This window comes from Populus euphratica, unplaced genomic scaffold (assembly GCF_000495115.2).
Source record: "Populus euphratica unplaced genomic scaffold, PopEup_1.0 scaffold183.1, whole genome shotgun sequence".
NCBI lineage: Eukaryota > Viridiplantae > Streptophyta > Magnoliopsida > Malpighiales > Salicaceae > Populus > Populus euphratica.
The window spans coordinates 150,941-156,940 of record NW_011500064.1 but is presented as its reverse complement, the minus strand read 5'-3'; positions in this window follow the sequence as shown (position 1 = coordinate 156,940).

Below are 6,000 nucleotides of genomic sequence, written 5' to 3'. Positions count from 1 at the left end.
ATATATATATATATCCTTTATTCCAAACCATTAGAACTTGTCTTTGATGTGGATTTTAATTAATAAATTGAAATAATACTCTCTTGCACTTTATTCAAGTGTAAGAGAATCGAAGCAGATTTCTTCTTTTTTTTTATGCCTCCCATGTCTAATACTATTCCATGAGTACAGCACAGGCAATCCGAGGATAGAATCAGGGCCAGGCAAGCATACTATGTGTTTAATTTTTTAATATTAATCTATCCAAATCTTAAAAAAATATTACTAAAACAATATTAATTTGATATTTTTTATAAAAAAATATTTAATTGAAACTTATCAAGGACAAAAGCTACCACGTACTCTCCCAGATAGGATCTAATTCTCAAACTCTCTCGTACAAAAGAGTATTCCCATCTTTTGATTAGAAACAAATGGGGAAAAAGATTTTGGTTCTTTCTTTTATTACTGGGCAAACACATATATTCCCATACTACCAATGGAGTATCAACTTTATACCCAAACTATTCTTTTATGTCAATTTTATCCTCAAATTATTATTTTTTAATTACGACTTATACTATAGTTATTTAACCTATTAATTCTAGCTCCTTATTATGCTGCAATGAGTTCTCTCGAGCATGCCCCCTTGGAGATTAAAAACAATCAAGATTGGTGTGAATATTCATTCAAAAAATTTCCTGTGTGCAATTGTTATTTTTTAGAAAATAATATAAATTATATTATAAAATTTTATTTAATAGTTTAAATTATTAGATTAAAATAATTTTTTAATATGTTATCACAACTTTAATGATCAAGTAGTCATGAGTTTCAATATCATAATACTTATTCATTTGATAAAAATTAAATATAAAGTAATATATATCTATGCAAGTTTCAAACTCAAATGACTTTCACTTGAAAGAATGTATTAGAAAATAATATAAATTATATCTTAAAACTAAAATTTTATAAGTTATTGGATTGAGATGGTTACTTAACGTCTCTTAACTCCTATGAAGAGTAGGTGGTTAAATTATTTAATTATTTTTTATTTTTAGCATAAAAAATTTAAAATTTTAGCAAATAACACTACTATAAAATTTTTTAGTGGGATAGCATAACTTGTATTTATTGCAATTTCAAAATACAATATAAAAAAATCATAATATAAAATCAAATATCATGTTTTCAATCACAACTTCTTTAAAAAACACAACTTAAAAAAAAAGGATAGGATTTAATTTCATGATAGAGTAAGATGTTGTTATTTAGAATCATGAAAGGCTCAAAGGGTGTTATTTCACAAATTCTATTTTAAACCATGCTATTTGCTAGTATTTTTAATTTATTGTTACAATTTTTTTTAAAATGAAATTATTTAAGACCCATACAATCCTTTGCAAGTTGTGGCTTCATGCATCGTATTTGTCAATTGTTCTGCCATTGAAGACCGGGTAGGATGGTGCTTAAGGGTCAGAAACTTGGTTTGCAAGAGCTTTAGATCAAGAGGGTGTTTGTTTACGTAATAGTTTCTGTTTTTAAAGCTCATCGTATAAACTAAATGTTTGGTAATATAAAAAAAGCAGGTTTTTATTTGGTGAGCTCCATAAATTTTTTTATCAAACCGGGGTTTTGTAAAAGCAGCTGGGAGCTGCTTCTCTTCATTTGCTTTTATTTATTTATATGGGCATTGTTTATAATATTGCCCATGCCATATCAAGTGAATTAAATTCACCTTAACACTGTTCACTCAAGAAGTGAACATGCTTAAGTGAATTATAAGTAAATTATAATTCACCTGCACTGCATTCACCTTATACTATTCATGTGAGTAAAATTTATTGTATCGTATCCAACTCGGTAAAAAAAATTTAATTTTTTTAAAATTATATTTTACTCAAAAAACTAATGTTTAATATTATTTAATAACACTACATAAATTAAAAGAATATCGCATGATGACGTAGCATTTGTGAAAGTTGATCGTAATTTTGATTTTATTTCTGATGATATTTTACCTAATTTTATTGCATGCTCAAAAAATCATGGAACCTATAGTCCTTATCGGATGAATTTTGTACGTAATGAAATTATAAATAGTTTAATGAAATAATAAATAATATTTTATATAAAAGTATTATTTATTTCATGATGTAATAGGAGTAATTAATTTTACAATATTTAAATTTAAAATCATCAATATTAATATATATTTTTTAAAATTATTTTATAATCTTAAATTCAAAAGCATTGTTAACCAAGTATATTAAACTATTTTTTTTAACTTTAATTTCAACTACAGTTTTAACTAAATATTTATTTTTTTAAACTAGTTTTAATTAAAAATATTTTTTATAAAATAATTTTTTTCAAATCATAACTACAACAACAGTGGCCGCAATATCAAATATATTTTGTGAGAGCCTTTCTTTTCTATTAATGTAATTTGATTTCAAAATGCCAAGGCAAGGTTTATGGACCGATAAGAAAAGATACAATTCAATTCAGGCAAGGTTTATGGGCATGAGAGAACCAGCAGTTCGAAACTGGACCATATGTGAAAGGCGCCAGAGGTTCTCTGGAGCTGGAATATCACTTCCATAGGCCACATCTGGTAGGGTTTGTGCTGAGGCTAATGCATCTTCCAGGTCCAGCTCCTCCTTAATTAGCTCAGGATTGATAATTGGACCCATTGCCTCCAGACCCAGGATCACCATCATGGCCATGCTACTATGGCAGTAAAACCTTTGCTTGTGGGTTCGATTCGTGACTCACCCGAAAATGAAACTCAAGACATATATCAATCTAATTTTAAGAAAAATAAAGAAAGATTAAAACTCAGATGACTTGATAGACATCAAAACCTGACTTTCAATCCCTTAAAATAATGTTATTTTGGTTTTTTTTTTAAAAAAATTGTAGCTCAATCTAGTTAATTTGATTAGACTTTTCAAACTTATAACTAGATTGCAATTCAAATCAAGTTTTATATATATAGGTCTAATTTTATGTTTATTGATTTTATATTTTGTTAACCTCGACTTATCTCATGGATTGATTCGTGATTTGAGACATAAAATATAAAATAAGAATTTATCTATTTAAGAAAAATAGAGGGAAAAAAAACTCACTTGACCTGATACACCAAGTCGGATCAAATTTTACATCCTGTGGGTCAAACCATAAGTTAATTGGTTTTATCACTGCTACAGAATCATAACCTCCATTTGCATCAATGGTGGAGCGTAGCAAGAGCAATGGTGAATGTATTGCCTGCTAGAAAAGGCATCTGTAAGAAAATCTGTGGTGGAATGATCCCTAACCCTAAAAGGGCTTTGATCAAAACAGATTTGCAACCAACCTAGCGGTTGCAATGAGATTACAATTTCTTTAAGTGCTCTTTTTGGCAATACGTAATTTTTGTTTTTCCAATTATTTTTCATTTAACAAAATTAGATGTCAGATTAATAAAATCTACAATAACAATAAAAAATCATCAAACAGTATATTTTTCTTGTTATGTCACTTGCAGATCACCCACCTTGCTTCTGCAAAAGATATCCGAAAGCGATGGGAATGTAAGCAAAATATAAACTATACTTAATTAGGATTCCAGAAGATCAACTGAAAATGTTGTCTCTCTCACTAAACCTCACCGACTACAGCCAAAAAGTATACAAATCAAGCCCTATGTTTCCTTAACAGGATCTTGATTATGAGCTCCCTGTGCTGTTAAATACTAATCAAATTCTCTCCTCTAAATCCAGATCGATCCAAGAGAAAGTGACCCAAGTTTTTGTAAACACACCATTGTTTTTATATTGGTGGTCCAACGCAAGCTAAGAGCAACGTATCACCTAACCTGTGGCCCATCGGCATGTCCATGCATCTGAGAGCACCTCGTCTCTAATTTTACTAGCCACTAGACTAGGCTTGAGTTGCCAACCATCTTCCACAAAATGAGCCTCCAAGCAATCACAATCGATGATCAATCCACGCTTTTAAAGTTCAAAGGCTAATAAACTAAATAATGCCATACAACAATCGGCATCCCCAGTTTCATGCCGCTCGTCACCCCCACTAGCTTCTTGTTTTTAGATTATTCTTGTGTTTTTTAAGTATTTCTGGGTGGTTTTTCCATGCTAGGAGGCTAAGTGGGCTGTAGCCCAGGTAAAAAAATTATTAAAAAACTTAATAGTTTTCCTGCATAACCTTTACATCATGTCTATAAAGGGAATTAAAGGTCACTTGAATCGCTTGTTTTTTGCCTGTATTAATGATATGGTAATGACTATTGTCAAGAAAAAAAAGTCTGATCTCAGGAATAACGTTATGTCTGTTGTCATTGTTTAGAAGAGTAAGCCTTGGTGTCGAAAGCATAGCGTTTTCACGTATTTTAAAGATAATGTTAGTGTTATTGTGAACCCCAAAGAAGAAATGAAAGGCTCAACGATTACCATTCTAACTGGAAAGGAGTATACTGATCTTTGACCTAGAATACAGCTAACAGTTTTAATTTGTCTGTTTTTTTTTTTTTTTTTTTTTTAATTAGAGAACCATCTCATCTGCTTAAACTTACCTAAATATTTAAATTTTTAGTTAAAATTTTAAGATATAATTTATATTATTTTTTAATATATTTCTTCAAATAAAAATTCTTTGAACTTAAAACTTGTATATGCCCATATTATTTTATATTTAATTTTTATCAAATAAATAAAAATAATAAAATTTAAATTCGTGATCGCTTGATTATTAAAACTCTGAAACTATGTTAAAAAATTATATTGTCATTAATTATTCTTTAAAATATGATTTATATTATTTTCTATCATTATTATTATTAAGTCCTACATGTTTTTGTAAGGTTAATTTTAGTTTTGTTTTTGTTATTTTAACTAAATTTGTTTTGGAGCTTTATATATAGTAATGAAGTTTATGAATTTTATGCAAGAAAAAAATAATTTCAAGGCTTCGTCTCGAAACTCGGCAGAGAACACATTGTCTCCTACAAACAAACGCATCTACTAAAGTAAAAAATAAAGATTTTTCCTTTTGTTTTTTTTTTTTTTTTGTAAAAACTCACTCCTTAGATTAAAATATAAGGATGTCTCTTTTATTATTTATTAAATGTCTACCCTTTTACATTCATCAATAGTTGAGAAATTTATTAGATTTATTAAAATCTAAATGTCTCTTTTATCATTTATTAAAATCTACCCTTTTACATTCATCAATAGTTGAGAAAGCACCATTAGATTTTAATTTTCTTCTTCTCAACAGCATCAAGTTTTAACTTAGGTTTTTAGAAGAAATTTATACGTAGAGTCACAAAAGTGCAAAACTATTACGATCAAGTAAGAATTTCCAAACTCTAACTTAGCTCTATAATAAGGATGGGCAACAATTTATAGCACAAGATAAAAAAAAAAAAAAAAAATTAGTTCCGCCCTTGTCCATGCTGATTTAAAAAGTTATATAAAAAATATCATATTTTGATATTTTCAGACATCTGTGAAGGGATTTTTATTGTATTTAGGATAGAGTCAAAGTCTAAGATATCTCTTTGAATAAATCTAGCTGAACTGACATGCACATACCAGTTTTGTTACAATAAAGCAGCGGCAAAACTTGAAATCTAAGACCTTAAAAACTGAATGAGAATGATGCTACGTAAACTTTTCAAGTGTTGGATTTGTGAGTCTTCTAAAGACAGATTATAATATAGAAATATCATTAAACTTTAAGTTCAGAGGTTTAAACTTGAAGGATAAGAAAGAACGAAACAACCTTTCTCAAGCATTACGCCCCAAGTCCTCGAGTTATCAGTACAAGTCTACATAGAAAAACCATTCTTTTTCATTCTTTATAAAGCAAAGAGGACAGGAAAAGATGCAAAGCTAGCGTAATTATGAAGGGGTGGGAGCGACGAGACAAAGAATCCTTTTGTAAAAGGAAATATGCTTAATGGGCACAGCAAAGTGACAGCTACGAAGCTCACCACACCGTTTTCTA